The 26,206-nt window shown below is 38.8% G+C and overlaps 1 long non-coding RNA gene and 1 other non-coding gene across 2 annotated transcripts; both read left to right on the top strand.

Moving 5' to 3' along the window:
- The first annotated feature begins 6,345 nt into the window (after positions 1–6,345).
- On the top strand, positions 6,346–7,652 carry LOC115764930. The gene is made up of 3 exons (XR_004018064.1): positions 6,346–6,378; positions 6,481–6,649; positions 6,705–7,652. It is a non-coding gene; the product is annotated as an uncharacterized LOC115764930 (long non-coding RNA).
- Positions 7,653–11,756: 4,104 nt separating this feature from the next.
- On the top strand, positions 11,757–11,828 carry Trnat-cgu. The gene has a single exon. It is a non-coding gene; the product is annotated as a tRNA-Thr (tRNA).
- Positions 11,829–26,206: the final 14,378 nt, after the last annotated feature.

The raw sequence follows: 26,206 nt of genomic DNA, 5'->3' as shown, positions 1-26,206 counted from the left end.
TAGAAAAACTTACAGAGTGAACAGAAAAAGCATCAATTTGATGCATACATGCGACACACAGCTCAATGCCCTGAACAAGAAGAAATGCATAAATTACAAATATTTTAAAATAAGTCGAAGATGTCCTCTGCTATATATGATTTATATCTTGAGCCAAAAAGAATTAGCATTTGATTTTAATAAATGGAATAAAATCTCTTTGGATTTTCCTTCACCAGAAACCAGACAAGAAATTTTATTCTGTTCCAGTCCTATGCCATTTGAAAGATGTTCAAACAATTAAAAGAAATAATAAGTATAACTACTCACAAAACTAAACTTGTTCACAATGTCGTCTTTTCTTTGAAACATATACACATATATATAAGGTACTCAATGAATAATAAATAAAGCATATAATAATTTTTTGAATGCGCCGCATTCATTTATGCTGTTTGTATAACTGAATATAAACATAGAAACTGGCCTTAAGAGCAGACAATAAGTAAAAGGTCGCAGGACTCACACACACACACAACCATACGCACACACACACACAAGCACGCGCGCTTATTGTTGATTTAAGCCACAATTTATATTGAAGTGAAAGGCAAAAAGACGTGCGTTGGCTTTAACGTTGTCGCTGCATTTGACTTTATGCAAATTATGAATTCCGGCCAGCGTATCCAATGCGTGTGTCCTGTCCGATAGTATCCTTTCCTGTCCCGTTCTGTTCTGTCTTTTCCGGTGCTGGGAACAACAAAAGTTGATTAATTTGTTGCAATACTTTGTTTTTGCTATTTGTGTTTTCAGGCAGTTGTCGCTATCAAAACTCTTTGAAAAGTTATTTTTTGTATTATTTTTGTTGTTGCTGCTGTTGCTGGCATTTATTAATTAAAACGATGACAAAAAGGTCGTCAGGCAAATTAAATATTATTTTGTTTATTTGCACAACACAAAAGTCCAGAATATGTAAATTTCCCCGCCTACTTTGGGTATAAATGCAGCAAAGGGAAATTGGAAAAACTCCATGAAATCCCTTAGTCAAATAAAATGCGTCCCTTGAAGATGTCTCTCAATTATCTCTAACATCGCCATTGGCTAGAGATTTAAAAATTAATTTATTGCAAATATTGTTATTATTTTTATTTTTAATATTCATATTGAGAACTTTTGCGATATCCATGTACGTATGTATAAATTTGCCACTTTTTCCAAAGATTTCAGTAGAGATAAAAATACTTCCAATACATATATGCAATAAATTACAATCCTGATCAACGCACAGCCCAAACCGTAACAACTAGGTAGCTGCAATTTTCACTGTAGTTACCTTATGTGATGAAGGTGCACGTTAATACGGGCTTTCAGGAAATTCTACACGCTTGTGCGGAAAAATCGCGAAAACCTTTGAATGAAACTTTTATGTTTACCATCCGATCGGTGCTAAACTCATTTTCAAAGATCTTTGTTCAAATTCATTTCCAATGTCCTATATGAAAAATTATTTGAGACGCGTGTCTCACTTTTCGTAGAATCCAAACTTTTTCGGTAGCAATGCGATTCAAAGATTTTTTGCGTGAAGTTTTAAGTTCTGTCCGTATGCTTCAAACCACCAACCATAGAACATATGTTCTAAGATTCAAATGCCACCTGCAACAGTGGTGAATTGGCTGATACCGTTTGTATGAAAATTTGGACGCTCAGTTTCGAAATAATTTTCAAAGATTTTTGAGAAAATTTATTTTATACGTGCCGTGGCAATTCCGGGTTATGCGCTCGATTTATAAATTAAAACTAAAACCTTATTCCTTATATTAAATAGATTATATCTTAGTATGATTAACAAAGATTATATCATTAAAATTATTTTTATCATCATCATTTTCAATATCATTATTATAACTATCACTTTCACTATCACTATCACTATCATTATGACTATCACTATTATTATTATTATCATTATCATTATCTATATTATATTGTTTTACATAATATTATTAATATTAAAATGATAAAAACTACAAACTATCCAATTGAAAATAAATTCAGATACAAATACAAAGATTAAAATAAAGCTATTATACACAAAAACAAGTTTAGCATATGCCGTACTCTGTACGTGAAAGGACAACGTGTGCCATTGAAGGATTACGAATATGCAGTATGTGTCCTCAATGGAATCATAAGAGTTTGAAGCACTGGAGCGTGGGTGCAACGAGCTTGGCAAGCGTAGAGCTCTGATGACGTCAATGAGGAGCACTTGACATAAAACGTAATAATGTAGAGCTCATTTGTCCCCAAGCTCAAGTGCAAGCCATCGAAAAAGGCTTACAGCAAAGATATATATTTAAAGAGTGAGTGTGTGCGTGTGTGTCTGTTGCAGGTGGATGACTCTTGGAATGGATGGTTATTGCCAGCGATAAACATGATGAGCATTTTGTATATACATAATGTTGCAAAGAATCAATTGAATTATGGCACACAACGAGTGGGCCAGCGCCAGCTGAGAAGCGGAACAGAATGAGGGGCGGGCGCGGGTAGACGTTGCCAAGACAATTGAGCAGCAAATTGTGTAGCTCGACAAATGCCCAAAACGGAATGGCAAATATGGATGACTGCCCCGATTGCCAAGCGAGACGAGAGCTGGCCCAAAACTCCTTGCCAATGCAAGTGACAAAAGCTTATTGAACGATATTTTTATATACCCTTCCGAAGGATATTATAAATTTGTTGGGAAGCGCATAATACTTAGAAGGAGGTATTCAATAATATATCCTGTTCTTATAATAAGATAGCTAATAATTATGATGAAATAATATTTACAAAGCCTTCTTAAGGCTAGCAGTCGAAAACGAACTACTGTATGGATGCCATGGGAATAATCGCTAAAGAGTTGAGTTCTTATCCGAAAAAGTTTATGTTGTTGTTTATTAACAATCTCGAATTACTGTAACTGTAATTGTAACTGTTATAAAATTGAATTTATGAAAAGTAACCTAACCGGAGTTATTCACAAATTACTTAATGCATGCAAATAAATTTGTTCAATATTAGATATATCATACATACATCACATAAATATATTGGGAGCAATCGTTCAAATATCGTTTTGAAATACATTTTTACTTTCCAGACTTCTTCACCAAAATATATTATTAATTTTAATTATTAATTAAGTTAAAAATAGTAATATTATTAGTAAAAATAGTAATAAAAATAATAATAATAATAATAATAATAATAATAATAATAATAATAATAATAATAATAATAATAATAATAATAATAATAATAATAATAATAATAATAATAATAATAATAATAATAATAATAATAATAATAATAATAATAATAATAATGATAGTAATAATGTGCAAGAGTATTCTAACTTTGACTACCCAACTCTTCCTATAATTTTGTTCAGCTCGTCGTTGCATTGGCTTTATCATTGCACAACGTGCTCTTCCCTCTGTTTCTTTTTGCCTCCTGCTGCCTGGTCTATTTGCATTGCTACACGGCAACGCGCTTCATTGGCTCTGCCCAAAAGGAAAAAAATTCTATGCACAATGCGAGCATCTTAAATCCTTTGTGCACTTACTCAATTGTCCTTGCGCAATATTTGTTTGATGCGAGGCTATCAAATGCCTGATGCGATTATCAAAATAAGTACATGCCTGATTGCACCTCTTTGCAGGGTCCTTTGCTGACTTAAAGTCGAGGCGCTTGGCGCTGATTAACGACTGTAGCAGCAGCAACAGCAGCAGCAGGATGTGAATATCCTTTGGCCACAGTCAATTAAAGCAGCGCCCGCTGGCAAATAAAATGAAATCTAAATAAATAGCCAAAGTAGCTGCGTCAAATGAAACTAATACAAAAGAGTGTGTGGCACGCACGCAAGGGAATTGTGGAAACTTCAGCTGTTGTTGGGGCTGCTCCCGCTGCAACTGCAGCTGCCGCTGGAGCACTCCATGTCATTGCACGCGTTATCCTTCAAGTGAACCAGCAAGGAGCCAAGCAGCAGCAGCTGCATGCGCATAAGAAAATTAAATAGAACAAGAGAGAATGGCTATTGACGGCACGCCGATATGTAAATACGCTTCAATATGCTTGTGGCTAAAAAATACTTATAACTAATTAGGTATAAGATATTCTGAATAGTAGAAAAGTTTTTCAAAAACTCAGACTCCTTCTATACTACTGGAAGAATTCCTCCTGGAACTGGCTTAATAGTTGGATTTCGATGGACAGCATTTGTAAATGTCAAGTTTGATCAAGATTTCTTGAGCAAAAGTTTATAATTTCAAGCGATTATTCCCATTGCAGCTATAACGTATAGGGATCAGATCCTGCTGATTCCAACAAAAAAAACGAACCTTCGCAGAGCTTTATGACGATAGGTTTAAAACAGACTGTTCGCATCATAACAGACAAAAATGGCTATATCGTTTTGACTGCTCAGAATATATAATTGATATGGGCTCGGAGATGTTTTATTCTATGATTCACATATTTCGTCTGAAAATGAGAATACCCTCTGCAAGTGTATACAAAAAATGGTGCGCAGACAAGTTTTGCTGGTGTGTGTGTGTGTGTGCGCGTGTGGCATTGTTGCATCGAAGGTCCTTGCAAAGGCAAAGGGACATTGCTCTGCGCATTGAACTATGGCTAAGCAGTTGCCCACGCGAAGGACTCCGGCTGCCTTGGCGCCTTTCCATTCGAGGCGCTTGTCCGTTATGGCAAATGACAAATGCGCCGCCGTTGTTGCACTTATAATTAGAATATGCAAATGTTGTCAGTGGCATGCAGCTAGTGGCTGCCACATATTTATATCGCATATATTTATGCAGCCGCGCGACTCCATTTCGTCTCCGCAACGTGCGCTTATTTTATTGCCACAGTTCGCATAATTTGCATGTAAACGCGCCATTTTTCTTGAAACTGCTGCAACTGTTGTTGTTTTTGTTGTTCTTGTTGCCGCTGTTGCAGTGGCAGTTGTTGTTGCCCCGTTTTAATTATTTTGTTTGTTGCCAGCGCGCTTTTTATGCAAATGCTTTCACATCAATTTTCAAGTCTCATTACCAGAGTAAGTTGCCAGTTACCAGTTGCCGCCCCAAGATTGTAATTGAGTTTGCCAAACTATTTTGACGCTCAATTGATTGCGCATACGCAGCGTTGGCTGCCATAAATATTATGAGTTCCCTGTGCCCATTAAATGTGCGGGTTGCATCAAACTTTACATACATTATGTAACTCAGCAACAACATCTTAGAGCCTTTTAACTAAATACATGAATTTTATCGGATATGTCAGTCTATCAGAGAACACCCTTTACAACAAGTTCTAGTTCACTTATCATAGCAATTTAGCTCCGAAAATATAGATCAATATAGAATAATCTACGCCAAGCGCCTTGAGGTATAAATATAGAGTTCATTGTACGTACACAAAAGTAAAGAAAAAAATCAAATTATTTTGTGTTTAAATTAGCTCAGAAGTTTGTATTTTCTGAAATTTAGTACGAAATATTTATCACAAGCCTATAATTTCTAATTGATTGGCATATATACTTTAGATCATGTGTAATATATATGTGTAAAACTAATAGAGGAACATCAAACTTTAAACGCCTATTTTCCATACTGAAAAGGTTTTTTAACATTACCTTATATTGTTATATATAGCATTCCACCTTATCCATTAAAACAAAATACTTCTTCAAAGAACTATACAATCCCCTAACCCTCAGGCAGAAAATATCGAGCTAAAATAAAGTATTTTTTCTGTTACAATTACTACCTGACATTGGCAACCTATGCTTTATATGTGAAGGAAACATAAAATTTGATTATACAAGTTTATGAATGTGGAGAAGCAGATTCACTAACCAATCGCCACTTGCCACTCAAAAAACTTTATACTCCTTTTAGCAATTTACAAGGGGTGCAGGGTATTAAAATATGGCAATCTAGATTCATGAACCGCCTACCTAATTGTTTAAAACGAGAACAGAATCAGCGACAATTGTTCTGTATTTTCCAATACTGACTACTGTGGAGAACTAGCCGTGCACTGAATTAGCGACAATGTTTTTGAGTATCCCAATACTCAAAAGCCATGATACCCTTTTAACCAATTTTATGGCTTACAAACAAGTCACTTAATTGATTGAACCGTGGGCCGAATCAACGACAATTTTTAGGGTTTTACAATATTAAATAATTTAGCGAACTAGTCATATGAAGTAGTTACAGGGTAACTACCAGTCGAGTAGTGGTTTATATAACTGTTTTTTTATATTTTGTAAATAATAAAAACTTGACACTTCACACGCAGTTGAGTGGGCAAATACTGTCAGTGTGTGTGGGAATATAAATCAAATTACGAAGTGCACATGTAAATTAACTTTTTATATTAATTGCAATTTAATTAATTAACTAAAAAAACAAGCATGCTTTCAATGTGTTACTTTTTTCTGGCTATATTTGTATGGCTCAGCTGAAAGGCCAAAGTCGTTAAGGAAACGCAGCGGCAGGAGAGAAGGAAGCAAACAAACAAAAAAATATTAAGAAAAAGAAAGAGCCGGGCTCATCTTGAAAGCTGGGGATAAAGATGCGGCCGGATGGACGAGGCGGCCAACACCTTTGCTGAACGTGCACAGCCAGTGGTACGTGAACGTAAATTACAATTAATTACATTTTAATGACGCTTGTTTAATTCAGCGTTTACAATTACATACACAATTATGGCGGCAGCCAAAGCAGGCTAGCGAGCGAGCAGGACAACGCGAACTGCTGCCTCATTACGGGCAGCCAAGGACGCGCTGCACTTACAGCTGGGCAGCCAGCCCGCGGCGTAGATATTTTTATGCACTTGCCACCCCAAAATGGCTTTAACAAATTTCAGCTCGCTTTTATGCTTGGCCTCGACGCTATATTAATGGCCCAGGCAACTTTCGGTGCAATTAACTGGCTGCAACAACAGACCCAAACCTCATTTCAGACCCCCTTCACAGCTGCTCGCATAACAATCAGAGACAGAGACAAAAGCGTAAAGCGAACATTTATGCTGAAATATAAGCACATTAATTCGAAAAGCAGCAGCAGCTGGGGGCTAGGGCAGCTGGAAAATCAGACAACAGGCAAATTGAGGTGCGAATCCATAAACACACAAGTGCGAGAAGCTATAAAATTGAAATGCCCGCGTTGAGAAGTATGCTACGCCTGCCACGCGCCACAGCACCCAATGGGGCGTATGCGCAATGCTGCATTGCCCGCTGTATGAAACGCGGCAGCAGCAACAACAACAACAGCTGCCATTGGTAAAGTGCCGGGCAGCAATAAATATGCTTCAACTATTTGGCAGCCGGCGTATTTAAGAGTTCCGCAGCAACAACATCAAACAAATGTGCGCTCGCCGCATATGACTGACTGGTAGCTACCCTAGAAGCTGAATTGATTTGCTTGATAAATATATATTAGAATGCAATGGAAGTGACCGCAGCTCCAGACATTTTGAAAAATGCATTCCCAAAAGACCTCGAAACTTATTTTCCAATCGTTGCGAAATTCTCAGCACCAAAGATAGCATGAAAATGTGTAACTTTTGTGCTTTAAATTTAATAATTGACAAAAATTATATATTTAAAATAAACCGTATAATTTGAAAATTGAGCAATAAAAACGCAAACAAATCAGTTGAAGTATTTAAGAATTAGACGGACTGGCAGACGGATATAGCCTGCTCGACTCGACTATTAAAGCTGATCTGGAATATTTATACCACATACTTCAGCCAAGCTGCCCTACTGCCTGCCTTCTGCCTTCTGAACAACCCATTTCAGGCTTTTTTTAAGGCTACAGGGTATAACAACAACAGGCAAGCACACATTAAATTGCAATTTATGCCAATGAGTTCTTAATGTACAAGCGGCAGCAGCAACAACAATTGCTCAATGCCTTCTAATGGACCCTCTAACGGCGAGCGGCGGCGTCTGCCGCCAACTTGGCTGTAATTTATTTGCAAATTATTATTAAAACTTTCGCCTGGCTCAGGGTCCAGGCAGTGGGTGCTGCCTGTTCCGTTCCTAAATGATTCGCACTTAGTTTGCTGTCAGCCACAACAACAAAAACAACAAGAACAAAGCATACAAAACATGGCCGTAAAGTCGCGCCTATAAATCAAATTGCTGGTTTTTTGGGGTCAGCTCTTGGCGCTTACATCCCAAAAAGTGACCTGCGTTTTGGCCCCGTCTCGCGCAATATGTGTGCGAATATATTTACTTTTAATTTCTTGATACTAAAGTTACTCTATACCCAAAGATAGCTACCTTGGCCTCTCCTTTCAGCTCAGTAGCAAGTTTGAAGAATTATATCTCAAAACAAAAATCAAATATATCCAAAAAGGAAATCTTAAAAACTCATATGTATGAGCAGATGCAAACCATTTTGAAAAAGAATGTGAGTGAGCTTTATAATTTTTTAACAAATGTGTTCGACATTCATTGTAAATTGAAGCTCGAATCGGTTCGGTTCAATCCCAATTTGCAACCTCTAGCTATAAATATATATATATGCATTTCAGGGAAAATTACTTGGTATATATATATATATGTGTGTGTTTATGTATGTATGTATGGTTGTATGTGGTGTCAATCGCTTACCAAGTTACTCGCCTTTCAAATCAAAATAAAAAAAACAACATTTTCATTTATTGCCCTTCTATACGATTCTCAAAACTCAAGTACGAGCCACAGTTATATTGTTTTTTATTTATGTAAATATGTATATGTCACTTATATAGTTATATTTTAATATGCCAAGAGTTTACCAAGTTACTCCCACTGCGCTGCTATTTTGGGCTTCTGAGAAATATTATACCAGCTTTTCAATCAAATATGTTCCCTTAAACTCTTCAATTTTCTTTTCCTACTCTAACTCAAATCCAGCTACTCGGATGCAATAACAAATTAACTGAAAACAACTTAACCGTATTCAATATTCTAATGCGTAACCACTTGATCCTCAGTCTACCTGGCCCAGACTCCGGAAGAGTCGGTTTATGTTAACTACTACACAATTAGTTGCCAATTATTCAGCTATGCCACGATTTATGCGCTCTATACGATATATGCGATACGATACGACACGATATATATAATGCAATGGATGCTGATACATGCGAATAGATGGCATCGTGCTTATTCAATTAAATGCAATGCGCCAACTCAATTTCGAAATCGCATTTATCAAGCCATTAGAGTCAAATAATCAGGCAGCAGCAGTGCACACACACAGACACGCACACACACTCGTACAACTAGGAGGCAGACACAATGCAAAGCAGGCTGCAAGGAAGCAGCTACTGCTGCTGCTGCAGAGCAGGACTCGTCCGCTCACATTAAAAGCAGCCGCCGTTAGCTGATAACGGAATTTGCCTACCATTATATAAGCAGCAGGCTGTGGCATTGGCAGTGGGAGTGGCAGTTGCATCAGCCGCCGAGGCATAGAGCCGTGGAGTGTGGTTGAAGTGTGGCACACCCAACCGATGAGTACACTTGTGGGACGGAGACAAGCAGCGGGCTAGGTGGCATAAGATGATGACAACGAGCTCAAGCAGCCAGCTCAACGAAAAACCAAACCAATTGTTTGGCGGGGCAAATGCACGGCAGCAGCTGCAATCGCATTAGAAATAGTTGAGAAATCAAAAAGATTATAGACGGCGGGTGAAAAACTCACCAAGGCAGGCAGGACACAAGCCAGGTCTTCGACAATGGCAGCCAACCTGAATGCAAAAAAATGTATATCTATAGAATTTACATTGTACTTGAAGATGAAATGCATTCGCCCAGCTGAAAATAGAAATGAATATAAAAGATCTTAAAGACATAATAAGTAAAGTACGAGCTACATAATAATATGCCATTTTCCAATTTTAGACAGGCATTCACCAATCAAATAAAAGCTTAACAATAAAAACCCATATCAGTTGCAATAAATGTTGTACCCTCGCTTTTCTTATTGCCAGTAAATTCCGATTTAATGGACTTTCTTAAAAATAATTTGTTAAATTCGAGTTCTTTTGTAAAACATTTAAATGCTGATCAATGTCCTTACATTTTGTAGTGATATGTTCAAAAATAATAAATGTATATCTATATAAACAGAGTTTTTTTTTTATAAAACTGTTGAAATTTCTAAAGCTTCCTTTTGGATCGACAGGAGGGATCTTTTTGTTTATTAGTCAATTTATAGTTACCCTAACCTAATAAAAATCATTAAAAGATTACGAAATGGAAGCAAATAAATGGGAAATGAGAGGGGATTAATAATAATAGCTCTGACAACTACAATGACTCTTTATATTAAAATGTTTGTCCTGAATGACTGACTTAAGCATCCGATGGGCTTCAGCGAGTTTGAAACTTGGCGCAAAATTTTAAACGAGCGGTTTTCAACCCATTTTCAATTGTGACTGGCAACGCCGTGGAATAGCCGATAATAAATACACGTATACATTATATTATGAAAAATTATCAAAAATTATTATGTGTTGCTGACGTGGATATATTGATAAAGCTTAATGCGGAAACTTAAGAATTATGTACTCGCCTACTTTATTTTATATATGAAATACAACAAGAAACTATAAATTCAAATTATTCATTTAGCTTCCTTTAGTAAAATATAATGGCTTTTGAGGTTATTACCTACAATTACTTGTTAGGTAATTATATATCTTTAAAAATATGTGCATTAGTTATTATATTTTTTTTTATAAAATCTAATTCATTTCATCTATAATTGCAATATCAGTTTTGCCCGTTGCACCTGCTGTTGTACAGTGCTCATAATTGAACTATGATGTCATTATAAAATTCCATTCAAATCAGATTACAAACGTTTTACCACAAAATTGCATTCGCTGCGAGGCGCCATCTGCATTCCCGTCCCCCCCGGCGACGATTCCATTCGTATGCCTATCGCCTATAGCGTCCCAGGCGCCATTATGATAAATGTGCAGAGCATCAAATGAGCCTGAATGCTATTGCTATGGTTTAAGGGGGCCCGAAAGCGACGAGCAGAGGCGACAAGGACGCCAGCAGGACTCCACACCAAACCATTCAATTGGCTGTTGGCGGCGCTTGGCGGATGAGGAGGAGACTGGCTTCATGGCACGCTCTATGCCGATAGCACAACGAATTAGCGCCGTAAATCGCATTTAAATCGTAAAATTCTCACAGCCAGCCAGTCACTTTGCCTTTGCATATAGAGTGGCAACAAGCCCAGCGCAAAGCCGGAGACAATGTCAGTCCTGTCGCAGTGGGTGGGGGTGGGTCTGATGCCTAGGACGCCAGGGCGCCATTGAGCCCCCTTTAGTGTGCGCAAAGATTTTGATCCTATCAACTAAATTGCATTTGACAGTTGGCGAAAAAACTTTTGCCTTGGCCGCCATAATTTTTGGTCGCAGCAAAGCTGAAAAACTGAAAATCTAAAATAAAAAAAAGCTGCAGGACAGGTCTATAGGATAATACTCTCAATTGACTTTCAAATTATATATGCTATGCCTCATTTGGCACTAGCAACGCAGCCAAGAAATCGCAAAAGCTTGATAATATTTTTTAATATAATATATTAATTTAACTAAATGTAATAAACATTTGAAAACTAAGGAGTTGGCAGCTTAGAACTTTATGCTCTGCATTGTTATCAGCAGCGATCGTAGCTGTTAGACGGTTACGTGCTTGTTACACGTTTAACAGAGCACCGCTAAGTGCCCCTTTAGCTCAGTGGTAGAGCGTTGGTCTCGTAAACCAAAGGCCGTGAGTTCAACCCTCACAGGGGGCATTGAAAACTGATGATTGTTTTAGTTGATTTTAATTGAATTTACATTTTTTTCCAATGGTTTTAGAGCTGCTTTAAGCTTTTTGTGGAGAATTTCGAACAATTCAGCGCCCACTGCGCCATCTGTCGGCCGCAATTTCCAATCGATTGCTGCCATGTTCGCACTTCATGCGGCGATAACGTGCAAGTTTTGCAATTTGCGGCGTTGGAAAGTTGGTCTTTATAGATGGATTTTGTGAGGGGTCGAGGGACGTGCGGTGCGGTGCGGTTGGTGGCCCGTATACCTCAAGATTTTTGTACTTTTTCAGGCAGTTCTTGTTGGGTTTGCTTTTTATTTTATTTTGTTCGACTTTGCCAAGATTTATGCGGCAAAGTCGCAGCGAACTGAAGTGTGCTTCCGCATGTTTCGATAATTTGCGTGATTTTTGCATTTTTAACCTCCCACCCCCCAAACAGTGCAGCCTTTTTTTATGTATATATATGTGCTGCATGCGTAAGTGGCAGACGTAGCTGCATCATTAAAACTTGCAGCCAGCCACTAGAAATCTGGGGCATGCCCCATGCCCGAGCTGGCCCGCGTCATATATACTATATATGTGGCGAGTATTTGAAAATTTTATAATGATTTTGTATTTATTTAAGCTGGCAATTAAAAGCGGCTTGCGCATAAAATATTTACTTGCAATTAGAGCAACTGCTTTCCAGCAGCTCAGCTCAAGTGCAGCTCGACTCCTGCTTCCAGGATGTGTGGTTGCTTGTGGTGGCTCGACTGGTGGGCGTCCTGACAGACACTAATTATGGATTTTACAATTTGCGACTTGCAGCTAACCGCAAGACATAAGACATGCCAGCGACATGCCAAAGACGACGACGACGACGCCGCAGGACCTCACCTCGCGCTGCCATTTTGCGGTCTACTCGGATGCGACTGCCATGGGGAGGAGAAATTGTGCGAGTGTGAGGCTAAGCAAGTTGCCTGACATCAAAATTCTGCGAATAACTATGTGAGTTTGTCGCAGTATTATCTGCAATGCCACACACACACACACACACACACGTGCATGCATATGTGATTATGTGTAGGGCAAGGAGCTGCTGGTTTAAGAGGTATGGGGGAAGCGCATTGAAATCGCCACCATTAATAAGAAAGTTTTGCCTGCTGCCTCAGACTCTGCCTCAGCCTGCTGGTAATAAGCAAATTGAGATGACAAAGTTTATTGTTGATTTTATGTACGCGCGCACACACACACACTCACACACACACATTGACTCCGCCGGGGATCAGGCGACCTAAATGAGTTATTTAAGTAGCACTTGCGCCCCAGTTTAAATGCGCTCGTAATTTGCCTTTGTGCCAAGCCAAGTTTTTGGTGAAGCAGAATGCATGTGTGTGTGTATGAGAGTTCGTGGATGAGTGTGTGTGTCTGTACAGTCAAATATCGCTAAGATGAACAGTAAGCTAAGATGACACTGTAAATTTTATAGTCTGGAATAAGAAGCCCTCCTGAATGACTGAATAATAGAATAAACAAGAAATATCAATTTGTCATGTGTATTCGAAAGACATTTAAATATAATCCGAGGAATTAGTTTGGCTTATTTAGTTATCTATTTTTTTAAAGGTTATTTAAGCGAATATAAAAAAGTAGATGGAGAATGGAGTAAAAGCCATTAACAAAAATGTCAATAGAGAGAATGGTTCAAGGTTTTCCTCTTCCAATCAAAACGAGAACTTAAACATATTATGGAAAAATGCAAAGATTACATATAACGTCGGCTATATATACGTCGACTGTTCTTGAGAAGAATCGAAATATATGGGGGAAAAGGAAAAAGGTAAAAAAGCACATAAAATTATACAAATATGAAAAAGTTGCCAAGTCTGTACAGCTTTATATAAATATCCAAACAGCAATCGTACCTCAATACCAAAGTTTAGGCGCGATATCTATGGTTGAGTCGGTTTTCATATCTATTGATATAGTATATAAATAAATTAAATGCAGTGCATGATAATTTGTAAAGTAAAAAAACAATAGCTCATCATTGTGCTGGTTCACTGTAATTGTGGCATTTGTGTGTGAGTTGTCTAAGCTATTAATGCGCCTTGCTGTGCCTGTTACGTTGCCTGCCAGGGGCTCCGTTGTGACGTCTTAAGACGCGTTTGCTTCGTGTGGCATACTTTGTGTCCTGTATGCCTGTGTGTGTGAGAGAGTGTGTGTGCCTGTACTTTACTTGGCTAAGTACGTGATTTGATTAGCGCCCAAAAATCCAGTTCGTGTCTGTGCCGCACTTATGCCGCCGTCTTATATGGCACTTATCAAGCATACGCAACGTTGCACAAGCCAAGAAACAACAAATCGACACAAACAATTTTAAATCGTCTTTAATGTGCTAGGTATACACATATTTCTTTTTTCTTATTTTTTTTTGTAAATATCGCCTGTTGAGGTCAACAAATTATCACAAGCATTTTTCATACTCATTTCGGGCTGGCCACAGCTCGGGGAATGTCAACAGCAAAATACGTGCACAAACATAGAAATGGCTGCCATTGACAAACTAGTAGAAAGCCGGCACACACATATACAAAGCATATATATATATATATATATATATGTGTGTGTTTGTGTGTGTGTGTGTGTTCTGGCACGACATAAACGAGACATTAATGCTATTATGCGTGTGTGTGTGTATTTGTGTGCTTGTGTCTTGTGTGTGTGGGCGGCACTTGTGTAAAAAGCAACTAATGAAAACGGAAATAAAAACCGCTCGAGGAATGCTGATGACTCTCCAAGGATGGTATTTAATATATGTGTGCGGCTCGTGTGTAAAAGGCTCGACACTGCAACGCTGCCCACACTCGAAGAAAACCCTAATACTTTTGTTTGCTTCAATTTTCAGTCTGGGTACAACTTTTTAAGCTGCGAATGCGAATCTTATTACAATAACTTTTTCTCAAGCACAACACTTAAACACAGATCTCAGAAGATGTAGAATTTCCTTTTTTTTTAAGTTTGCAGATTCTTAAAACAAGTATTTTGTACTTATATAAAGATTTTGTCTTCTATCTTTGCAGCATTAAAGTGAAATTATAAAATGAAACACGATTTTAGTTTTAACCAAGGTCAACGATTTTTAAACTAAATATCAAACTCTTATTTCAAGAAATTATTTTATTAATACTAAAATCCCTTAGCACAACAGTTTAAAAGAATCAAAAATGATAAAGGTTTGGTGCCCATTAAAAGTAGGCACATGCCTGAAATAAGTTTTTTGTACTCAGTTCAGGTTTTTTTCTTAGTTCTTATAAAAGTAACATTAAAATTATTGCCCAGTTCGAAGTCTTAAAACTATGCATGATTTTACTTACAGAAATATTTGTTTTTATTTGTGCAGATTTGAAACTTAGATATACTTTATACATATTAAATTCGTTTCTACTTACTTCAGATTCTTGCTTAATTTATTTTCATTTTTTTCACTTTTACCCAAAATCAATTGTGATTTGCAATTGTTTGTGATTATTTGAAGTAGGCAAAATCTTGATTTACTTATTTTCATTCTTCTTACTTTCAAATTGAAAACCAATTATGAATTTTGTAATCTTGCTTGCTTAGAGCATAAAAATCTTATTTGCAGATTTTTTTTAGTATAGTAATTCCTCAAGGTCAGACACTAAAGCTGCTTGGCAGCTAAGAAATGTTTTGCTTGCATTGAAGTTCATGCTCCTAAAATAAGTATATTGTAATATCAGCTTTCATTTTTAAAAATCAAGCATCATTCCCGTTTTTTTTAAAGAAAATTAAGAAATGTTTTGTTAGTTTCGCTAAGTGTAGCTATTGCTGTTGCTGCTGTCCTCACAGCTCCTGCTGCCGCTCAACCCATTTCGCACGCGCGCCCCAGCACTTAGCATCAATTTGGTGGCTCGTACATAAGCGTCAAACAGAGACAGCACCAAAAGAGGAGTGTGAGGGCAAGAGGGAGAGGGTGGGCCGGTCAGCTGGAGCAAGACAACTAAGTAAAAGCATAAGTAATGCACATAAATCAAAAATTCAGTTGCTGCCAGCGCTGCCTGTCAGAATGGCACGCACAAATACTCACTCAGTTCGGCTTGGGCCCGGGAGCAGAGCCAGGCCCATGGCCCGCAACAGAAGCGCTAGCGGGAGCAGGAGCAGCTGCCGGCGCCGGTGAAAATGCTTAACAATGTGCAAGTCCAGTGCCTGGCAGCGCAATTACCACCAAGTGCCGAGCCGAGGCGAGCTGCTACACAAGCCCAACACAATCGAAAACTTAGCCAGCGTGAAATATTGAAGCAGCCGCCGGACCCTGCTCTACCGGCGCACTCGACTAAAGGAGCCCGGCATGGACTAGAGTGTCCAGGACTGCCATCCTCCACATTGGCATCGGCATCGGCATCTTGCAGCGCGTCGCTTGGCAAATGGCACCTGCGGAATGCGCTGTCGGAATCTTTTGAAAAATATTTCTCTATATTCCCGCATAGTCTTTGGCTGGGGCTGCGCCTTTACTAACTCAGAGCCATAACTCTAAGCTTTATGCTATAGGTACAGTGAGAGCTGCCTAAGGCGAACAACCACTTGCCGTGTTTTTAGATTGAAAACAAAAAAAACAACTTAAATGGCAAATATAGCTTGTAGTGAGCCAAAAATACTTAATTTAAGATTTACTTATCAAACATATCACTTTTTAGATAAAGATCCTTGCTTAAGTTTTGTATTAGAAATAAAGAAATTAAGTATTTAATAGAAACAACTTAAAATACGATTTATTGCTTAGCTTAAGAAATTTTGATCTTAGTCGGCTTATGACAACTTAAGTTGTTGTTGTTTTGAGTACAAAATACTTAAAAGAGATTTCTCTGTACGTTGGTCAGTTATTTTTTTATTGTTTATTATTTCTTTGCCAGCTCCTTTGAGCTTAGCTGTTTGCTCAAGTGGTCTTTCACTGTATATATAAATTTGCTGTGGCCAGACAGGTGTGTAATTTATTGATTATTCCGCTAGATATGCTCACAGCTCACACCCAAGCACACACAAATAGAGAGGGAAAGAGAGGTTGCTTGTTTAGACATTTTGTCATCTTCAATTTGTGGCTGTCATGCTGGCTGGCAGACAGGCACTCGCACTCGTCCTGGCACTGGCACTGGCTGCATTTCCAAAAGTGGATTACAAGCTGAAGGCACTTGTAATCGCTGCGTTAAGCCAGTAGCTGCCAGCCGCCTGTTATTGAACAGTTCCAACCGCCCGTGCCCGAACCGAAGCCCGCACCCAACCCAAGCCCGTCGCCCCATCATACCTTTGGCATGGCTGGCATCTTCATTTCATTTGCCCTGGGCCCTGAGCTTGGGCCGTGGCTTGGCGCGTTTATTGAGTTTTAATTGGATAAGTTATAGACGTTCTCATGTTGCATAAATTCCACAGGCATCTTTGTTTTGGCACACGCACACACCCACACACATAGCAGCAGCCAAAGCCCAGAGCCAAAGGTGTGGCACTTGCGGCACTTGTGCCAGCCAGCTGCAGCCCTTTGGTGCGCATTCGTGCGGCAACTGCTGGAAACGTGCTGCTCATTACCTGACCAGCTCGACCAGCTATATAATATCGTTGTAGCCACCCGCCCATTTGCAGGAGCAGCTTAGAATATCAGTTATCAGCACAATCAATAAGAAGTTCATTAAGCAACCGCGTTTAATTAACGCATTGTTTGGCTAACAATTCATTCCCGGATGTTCCGTGTTTCACATGAACGCAACGATTCAACCGTTTCTCCACTGTGATGTTCTACAATTCGTTTCGATAAGATTTTCAATCAAAGGGCATATTCGTGGCTAAATTGGCTTCCTTATAATCGATACTAGATAAAAAAGCTGATTTGAGATATTTTTCACTTGTTGTAGAAAAAGAAAATAGGCACAGTATTTCCACGGGAAATAATGCACTTTCTTGAGGGAAATTCATAAATTGCGGAGGGAAATTTGCAATTGACAAAGGAAACTAAATTGTGTTAAATTTGAATGGATCTTGAACAAGTAAAGAATAGTGAAAGCCCCCAAAAGAGGTTTTTAAATATCATTAGAAAATCGATCTTACAGTATATAGGAAACAAATGCGATTCCCTTAAACCACATTAGAATTTGGAACAGTGCATATATAATAAACAATTTCTTGCGGTTATTGCTTAATCACACTGGACATTCCGCCGTCTGGCAGTTGTCCTCTTTTAGATGCTGCTGCAACGCGAGGGGCCGAGGTGGCAGCATCAAAAGCAGCATCATTCGTCATGGCTGCATAGTTCATTATTATCGCTGACATTGCCCGCCCGCTTATAATTCATTCCTATTGTGCCACGCCTGAAAGCCCCTTTTGATCCAGCTGACTTATTTGTCTTAAAGGAAGCTCGCAGTAAAATTGCTTTTCCTACTTCGCGCGGCGCATCCTGTTGTTGTTGTTGCTGCTGCTGCTGCTGCTGTTGCTGTTGCCGGCGTGCTTGTTGCGCGTCTCGTCCTGGCTCCTGCTGCTGCCACTGGCAACTGGCTGACGCAACTTTCTCATTGTTTTGCCGCCTTTTGTAGTTCACAAAGTCTGGGGATCGGTGTTAATAGTCGCCTCTTCTTTTGTCTCCTGTCTGGCTGTCTGCTTGGCTCTTCATTTGTCGCTTGGCGCTTATTGTCAACGGCGCTGGGCTTCATTTTCTTGTGATTAATGTCGTCATTAACTGCAATTAACTTTTTTTTCCTCGACCGCGACAAATCTTTGCTAGTTTTTGTCCCAAAAGCCAAAAGCCACTTGACTGCCATGTCGAGCAATGCCAATTTGTGTGTGTCATCCTTGAGTGGATAGATCCTTCGATAGCTGCCATCACTCATGTGTGTGTAGTCCTTTTTTTTCTGCACTAATTATTTGTCCAGCATTCAACTACTAATGGCCTGGGCTGACCTCTCTCCTACTCTTTGCCCAAAAGTTTTCCTTATTTTGTATACCCTGCAGCCATTGGGAATGGCTAAAAATAAGGATACATTGGTCGTGTGATAATGTATGTAACAGCCAAAAGGACGCATCATATTTGGAATCGATTAAGCTAGGTCCGTCCGTCCGTCCGTTCGTCGGCTCGTTCGTCCATTCGTCTAACCGCCCGTCCATCTGCTCTTATGTATGGAAGCAGCACCGGGCCATATTCAAAGCCAATTGAGCCAGATCCGTCTACCTGTCCGTTCATATCGGGTATATCCTTCAGTCCGTCAACCTATCCCCCCGTCTATCCGTCCGTCCATCCGTCCGTTTATCCGCTCGTATGTATGGACGCGTGCATCTTCGAGACATTAAGGGCTGTAGAATAATTGCACGTAATCCCTCGCACGCAGAGCATATCATCGATAATTCGCCACGCCAGAAATCGACATCATTAAGAACGGCTATTGATAACTTTTTTTTTAACATATATCTGAGCTTATAAAAACTAGAGACATAATAGGAAGGATTTCGTAGAGTACAGAGAGATACGAATATTTTACCTCTTTGTGTCTGTCTTAGCCGAGGAAAGTACATTCTAGTCGGACATTGCTGACTTTCGTATTTTTACTGGCTGTGTTTCTCTCTTCCCACTCCAGCTAAGTACAAAATAAAAGCGCGACGCATATGTGTGTTGTGCCACATGGCAGCTGCACGTGCTGCACGTTCGCTGCAGCTAACTCCAGCTTGCCTCGTTGTCATCAGCTCGGGAGAGTTTTCGGTATGTAAGTGCAAGTCACAGGGAGAAAAACCCCCGGTGGCATACATATGTATCCATTATCAACTTTAGTTGCAGTTGCATGCTGCGCCTTTAAGTGTGCTACAAATTTTGATAATTTCGCACCCGAAACGCCGCCAAGAACGGAAATCGCTCGTAAAGCAATTCCAAAATGGCATCGAAAACTTTTATACCCTCCGTTTGTTATTCCCTGCAAACGGGCAGCTTTGTTCGCCCATTAAACTGGGCAGCGTTTTAACGAAAGCTTTGTCCGATATAAGATATCATGGATATATACGACTTAGCTCAGAGGTTAGGCTTCACAGACTTCATAATGTGGTAATGCTGAACTTATTTGAAAGAGACTTCCAATGCTTTAAACTAGCAGCAGATCAGAAGTTAATCATCAAGCATCAAGCATCCACTTAAATTTAACATAATATATATTAAATCAAACAATCAAGTGCTTGAGCAGCAATCAAATGTACTTTATTTGTACCAAAACAGTCTTATGTTTAGTTGTTTTAGAATTTGGCATTTAGAACCTATCTTAAATTATGTACGAGCTTTACTTAACTCCAGAATATAAGCACCTTCTTAACGTGCACCTTCATCACATAAGTTAACTACAGTGAAAAATTCCTAGCTCTTACGGTATGCGTTGATCACCAATCAGGCAGTCAATTAGTCAGCAGAAACGTTGTTATATATAGAGATATATATCCTATATAGAGGCACATATATACCTTAGCAAGTGTATGAGAGCATATAAGACTCGCCGCATTTATCTGTGAGGCTTTTGCTTGAGTATGTGTCGAAATTTTTACTGTTGGCATTTTTTTAAGTGCCTGCCCGCACACACCCACACACACAGACACACACATACACACATACACACACACACGCATACACCCACATACACCCACACTCAGCCACCTTTTTGGACTATTTGGCTTTGGCTTTGGCTTGCATTTCTGTGTTTTAACTTTCTTACAATAAAGTGATGTTATCTTGGGCCGCAGCTACTTTGTGGCTTAGGCAACAGGCAACGGGGGCAGCGGCAAATGGTGCAGTTTGGCAGACTGGGTAGGGGGCTGGGGGATACTCGGGGCGCCGGCGACAGGATCTACGGGAAATTACTCTGTGCTTTATCGTGCATATAAATCTATTTGCTCAGGTGTTTTTCGCTGCTAATATGTTTGTGATGACTTTATTTTGCGCTTACCGCCGGCTTTTCTTTGCTTTTCTTTTCCTTTCTTTTTTTTTGGCACTGGCTCTTGCCGCCTTACTTATATATGTGGGCGGGGCTGTAGGCGGCGGCAGCTTAACAGTTTTTTTTTTATTTATTTTTATACATTTTTTTTTCGGTGGTGGCTCTAGAAAAGTTGTAAAAAGGTTTTGCCAGGTAGCCAGCTGGTCTGTCAGCCCTCTGTGCGGCGACGACACGCATTATTTTCAGTTTGCGCCCGCTTTAATATTTTAGCGCGTTGCCAATGTGGCGTATGCGCAATTTGCTTAAATAAATACGTGACACGCCCCCAGCCTCGCTTTCGCCTGTTAGCCGAAAGTGCAAATTAAAAGCCGAAACCGTTGGGCTAAATGCTTTAAGCACTTAACTTGCACGCATGTGTCCTTTGTTATTGTTGTTGTTCCTGTTGTTGTTGTTGGCATTGTCGCTGGTTAGCTGAAATATTCAGGAGCGCACATTAAGCGCGGCCCAAGGCGCAGGACAACATCACACGAACCCCAAAAATGAACGTAGGCATGCTTTTAAGCCTTTTTTCAATGCTAAGAACAGCACTAACTATGTACACAGTAAAAAAAAAAGGAAACTCACAAATTTAACTCGTTTTTTAATCCTAAATATGTATATATGAAAATAGCTTCCATTTGGAGATCTGGACACAGCCCCCGTTTTTTACATAGTTAATCCGCTTACCTAATTATTAGCTGTATTTCAGATATTTTTATTATTCATTCATCAGATTTATCTGTAACCTTTCCGTTCTCCTTTAAACTTATTAAAATGCATTTAAGATTATTTTACACTTTTTTTTCAAAGGGACCTTATATGATTGTCGCTGTCTGTTAAATATCCCGTATGTCTTTTAAATAATACACCAAGACAGGAGTTAACAAAGAATTAAAAACAAAAATAAAACAAGTTAAAGGTGCTTTAGTTGTCTAGGAGACAGCCTGAATCTTCTTGGTAGCGCTAGTAATTGATTATTGATGCTGATCAAGAATATATATACTTTATGGGGTCGGAGATGCTTCCTTCTGCCTGTTACATACATTTGGATTTTGCACAAATACAATATACCCTTATACCCATTTTTAATGGGTTCAGGGTATAATGATAGATACTTGATTTATACATACTCTTCTAGAAGATTTGTCAATTTTAGCTCCTAATACCTCAGATAATTGCTCAAAAAACAGGATTTCGATATCGATTTTGGTAGATTGCTTGGAAACGAAGCAAGTTATGAATTATCGGCAGCAAACCCGTAATGTGCGGGCATTTTGAATTAATCAAAACTTCAAGTCTCTTGCTCTAATAGGGTCTGCGACGCGTGCATATATACGGACAGACGGACAGATGGACGGACGGACAAATGAACACACGGAAAGTCTTCATTTGTTTAGATTAGCATGTAGCCCGTGAGGGTTTAAAGATGGATGGACAGACAGACAGACATAGCTAGACGGGGTCGTAATTGCTTCCATCTGCCTGCTATATACTTTTTACCCATTTTCAATGGGTTAAGGGTGTAAATATAGTACGCCTTTGGGTTCAAATCGGCAGAATAATTCATATCCTGATTAAAGTTTTTTTCTTAATTATTTACATTTAAAAAGTGTTTATATTTAGAGCACTAAAGACATTCAGTGTCAAAAGCTTTGCAATTATGTTTTAGCTAGAGAGAACAGCTCTCTTGGACAAACGGACCAATGCTAAGTTTCATGACGTTAGTTTTAAAACTAACAGATTAATTGGCATAGGACATAGCTAGATCGGCACAACTTTTGATACTGATCAGGTATATATATAGCTGATTGGTACGGGATGACTTCTTCTACGCACTCTATAGGGGCATAAAAGCAAAACAATATCTGACTTAGGGTTCGGCTTGTGCTTGTGCTAGAAACCAAGGAATTCCGGGCTAAAATGGCTGCGGTTCATATCCTCTTTATAGGCTTGATTTTAATATAAGTTTACGACTTTATTAAATTAAAGTGAAATTCAACAAGTTGCTGTCAAATTCTATCAACTTGTTCAAGTTTATAAACTGGTAAATTTTTACTTAAACTAACATTTTTTACGGTGCATACACTGCGTACTATCTGCAATACACACACATACACACACACACACACACACATTGGCACAACATTGTCGTCGCGACCACACACACAAAACATTTACTCAAGGGATTAACTGTAAAGATCTTAATGCCTCTATTTCGACGGTCTTAAGTATACTTCCGCCTGGCCAGGTCGCCCAATGTGTGACAGGGACAAGTCAAGCAGCACTGACTTACACCACATGCACCCCCCTCCCACCCACAGCCCGCCCCAATCCACAGCCGTTCCTTGTTTTTCTAGCTTCTTCTTAGTTGTGTGTGTTTGTATTTGGGCCCTGTGTTTGTTTAGCACACTGGCCCCTGGGCTCCTTGGGCTCCTCCTGGTGCCCGGCCCCGGAGCCCTTGAGCGGCACTTGCGTGTGTTTTGTTTGCACTGTGTGCGGTCTTTAGGTTTTTGGGCCACATATGCACATTGTCATTGTCAAGTACCACTAATATTATTTACATTTCGTTAGGTTTACGTGTAGAGCACCGAGCCCCTGCCCAGTCCACTCGATACATGCATCTGTTTCTGTATATCCCAATGCGCAACCATATCTATTCATCAGCTAGCCACATGGTTGGTTGACTGCCCGTCCGTTTCCTGCCCACAACGCAGACATCCATCCCTTTCCGGCGGAAACAATTATTGCGAATTACTGCGGCAAAGTACAAAACTCTTACCAGATTTTTTCATGTACTTCGTCTTTGTATACCCTTGCCGGAGGTATTATAGTTTTGTGACGAAATGTGCACCCAAAAGTAGACATATTTTTGATTAGTATCAGCAGCCGATAGCTGATAGAGCTGTGTACGTCTGTCTGTCTGCCCGCTTATACTCGAACCAGTCTCCCATCTGTAAAGAGATTATCTTGAAACCAAGTCCGTCTTCCTATCACAGTCATATGTCGGAATCAAACGGATTGGACATCTTGATGTTACAGCTCATCGAAAGATTGGTCGTATAAAATAGGCACTTACCAGTTTCATTATACTACTTTTATATGGATATATGAGATTTCGAAAGACTTGGACTCGTATATGATACATCAGCCATAGGAACGATAGGAATAAATGATAATTTGAGCAGACATGTTGATTGAGAGCTGCATATAAAATAATTTTTCATAAAACTTGAATTTTTTCTAAATTCTAGAATTTGTATAATGTATAAAAGTAATGAGCATAATTGTTGCTATATCTATTGAGTTTCCATTGGTGAAATAGTTTTTTTTTTAAATTATTTTGAAGAAAACTTTACATATGAGCATTTTTTGAAAATTATTTTTGCTTATATAGGGACCCGTTTACCCTTATTTGTCCAATCAGACAAGAGAATATAATATAACTCTAAATTAATATTTATCTTTTGTTATTTGTAATAATATATAATTATTATTTTTGAGCATTCCACATGCAACATAAGCTACTTTTCCGTTTTTCCAGATCTTTTTACCAGACTCATATATCTGCAAAACCAGATCGAATTGAATTACCATTTATTTCGTAACGCTTATCTAAGCCTCACGTGTACAAGGGTATTTAAATTTCGGCATGCCCTCTTCTTCCCTCTCACTTGTTGTTCTCTTTTTTTATTTTTTACTAATAGAATTTTCCGCGGAAAAAGTTCAATACGGAAAAACTTTTGGTGCGTTCTTTAACGGTAAAATTGAAAAACCACACCATGCAAATACTTGTATAACAATTACAACAACAAATTGTGAGCAGCTGTTGCCGCTGGCGTTGGCAACAGCCGCTGCGCGTATAATTGAAAAATATGAAGTACGGCGGCAATCTGATTAAAATTACATTTAAAATAATAACAGAAACAACAGGTCTTTGTGGTATGGTAACAGGCAACAACATTACAAAAAGTTACAAAACTTGCAATTTATGTACTTTTTTGTGGCACCTGTAAAGCGAAAGTGTTTTTTTTTATTTTGTTTTACTTTTCAATTGTGCGCGCATTTTTGCCATCGATATGGCTGGAAGTAAGACTTAAAAACTATGCTCGAATGCTGCTGATAGAAATGTCGAGCTGTCAGCAAATTGTGACCATAAAAACAATTAAAATATTTGCCAAGGATTAATTGAAATGTTCCGCCAGTCGATTTCGGACGGTGACAAAAGCAAACTTTTACAAATTATGCTGTAAGGCTCTGTATAAAAATAAAAACACAAACAAAAAATTATACTGTAAAGTTATCTACAAAAAAGACGAAAAGGTTCGTTAATTTCGGTATGCAGTACCTTGAATACCTTCGATGATAAATAAAAGATAAAAGGCAGCGTGCACGTTTTCGTTCGAATCTTAAAAGTCCTTGTGCTATGTTTGCTTAAGATTTTCTAGAAAACATAAGCTAACAAGTAAGAGGTTCTAGTCGGGAGCTCCCGACTAAGGGATACCCTGAACCCTCTTCTTCCAACATCAAATGCATATATATATTCTATTTTAGAAGTTATATGTCAAGTTTGGTGACTCTAGCTCTTATTATTTACCAAAATTGCGCAAAAAACAGGATATCGATACCGATTTTTATCGATTGCTTGGAAACGGAGTAAGTTATCGATTATCGGAAACAAACTCGATCTGCGCGGGAACTAGGAGCATCTACATCTAAAATTTTAGTCTCTAGCTCTTATAGGTTCTGAGATCCTTGCGTTCATACATACGGACGGACGGACGGACGGACAGACAGACGAACATAGCTAGATCGACTCGGCTATTGATGCTGATCCAGAATACATATACTTTATGGGGTCGGAAATGCTTCCTTCTGCCTGTTACATACATTTGGATTTTGCACAATACACCCCTATACCCCTATACCCATTTTTAATGGGTTCAGGGTATAAAAAACTTATCTCAAACGTCTTATACCAATCTTATACTGCCTATAAAAAAAAATATATATCTATAGAAAGTTACAAAAATACAGCTTTAAAAGTAAGCTACAGACAAACGGAATATTTTTGAATGTGATAAAATATAATTGTACTTGTTGAAATCAGAGGTATATAGATATAGATATTATAGCAAATGTAATAATTACATAAATTTCGATTTTAACAAATTATTCACTGCTGGTAATGCCACTGCATTAAGCGTGGCAGCACTACAACTGTACAAGCTACAACAACAAATTGGCAGCACTGTAACTGCATTTCGATAACGAACACTGTAAATTTATAGACTACGGGAAGCACTGCACCGATACCGTTGTCAAGCGAAAATGTTATATTATTTAATCAAATTCATTAAGCTTTTTTGGGCCAAGCCATTACAGC

The sequence above is a fragment of the Drosophila novamexicana genome, unplaced genomic scaffold (genome assembly GCF_003285875.2).
Source record: "Drosophila novamexicana strain 15010-1031.04,08,12 unplaced genomic scaffold, DnovRS2.1 tig00000877-arrow-arrow-pilon, whole genome shotgun sequence".
NCBI classification, from domain to species: Eukaryota; Metazoa; Arthropoda; class Insecta; order Diptera; family Drosophilidae; genus Drosophila; species Drosophila novamexicana.
The sequence above is the reverse complement of the archived record's forward strand: the minus strand, read 5'-3'. Positions and strand labels throughout refer to the sequence as shown.